This window comes from Camelina sativa, chromosome 12, assembly GCF_000633955.1.
Source record: "Camelina sativa cultivar DH55 chromosome 12, Cs, whole genome shotgun sequence".
NCBI lineage: Eukaryota > Viridiplantae > Streptophyta > Magnoliopsida > Brassicales > Brassicaceae > Camelina > Camelina sativa.
In genome coordinates this window covers 18,585,308-18,586,722 of record NC_025696.1, presented here as the reverse complement: position 1 = coordinate 18,586,722, position 1,415 = coordinate 18,585,308, and the positions used below count along the sequence as shown (strand labels likewise).

The window sequence follows — 1,415 nt, the reverse complement described above, 5'->3', positions numbered from 1 at the left end:
GAGAAAATATAATAAATACGAACCATTTATTCTAGGTACGTACATATGTATATATATATAGATATTCTTTTTTAATGTCGATAATATATATTTGTGTTGATATTCCTAAACAGCCTCCCAGGCGCATCAAGTTTGCTATATTCCCTACCCATACACAAAGAAACCAAGGAAGGAATGGCTCAATGTTTTAAAAGTTAATCCAAGGGGAAACATTGCAGGAGAATATGAGAACAAAGAACCAACTCTTTTGCAAACAGAAAATGATGATGCTGTATTGGTGACAACTATTGAAGATCTGGTTTTCGATAATTTAGAAGAAATAAATGAACCAATAAATCTTGATTATGATGTCGAAGATGCAGAACCAGAAGATGAATTTCAATGTAATTTATCATCTTCAGACGATGAAGTAGATGAAGACGAAGATCCTCCTAACTAATTATGCTTGTGTAAAATATTTGTATCAATTTGGATAATTATGCTTGTATCAAATATTATTAATAATTATGTTTCTATTAAAANAGCAGCAGATTTGCCCCACCCTCAAACACCGCAAGAGCAAGACCACGTTTTCCCGAGACCCTCACCGTNTTTTTTGATTTCCCCCTACCTAAAACCTAATTTTTCCCCCAAACCCAAAACCAAAATCCCTAACTCTCCTCTTCTCTTCTCTTCGATAACTCCGAAACCAAAATCCCTAACTCTCCTCTTCTCTTCTCGATTTCTCTTCTGAATCCCTAACTCTCCTCTTCTCCTCTTCGAAAACTCTCCTCTTCCCGATTTCTCTTCTGAATCCCGATTTGCTTTCTCTTATCTGTTTGTCTTTCTCATCTGTCTCCCGATTCTCTTCTTCATGATGGCTCCAACGCAATCTGCGGCGAAGTCTGCAACTAAGGCTCCGACCAAAGCTCCAGTTAAGCGAGGAAGAAAGAGGAAGATGGACCGTAATTTCTTCCGAAGAACCGAAGGGTTGACCCCCATCAAAGAAGCGAGAAGACCAAACCCTCTACCGACACAATACAACTTTACGCCGGCAGCAGATTTGCCCCATCCTCAAACACCGCAAGAGCAAGACCACGTTTTCCCGAGACCCTCACCGTCAGAAACACCACAGATCCGCAACTATCCACCGCCACAGACTCTTTTCCGGACCTCGGTGAACCAACAACGTCAGACTCAACAGCCTCTTTCGTCAGAGGAGGTCCATAACAATCCGCGACAGTCTCCACCTGATCCTCCACCACAAGACGCTCCACCGTCTCCAGCTGATAACTCTCAAGCTCAGAGCCGGCCATCATCTCATGGTAACAACTACCATGAAGGCTCTGAGGCTTCAAATCCGGAGCTCCAGGAGGACACGATTGTCACTCTAAATGCCCTGCTTAGAGTTCCAAACCGTGAGAAGTTTACAACCG

The 1,415-nt window shown here is 42.3% G+C and overlaps 1 long non-coding RNA gene across 1 annotated transcript in view; it reads left to right on the top strand.

The window, feature by feature from the left end:
• The window catches only part of LOC109128125, a 3,858-nt gene that overhangs the window by 626 nt on the left and 1,817 nt on the right, over positions 1 to 1,415 (top strand). The gene's annotated exons all lie outside the window — the stretch shown is intronic.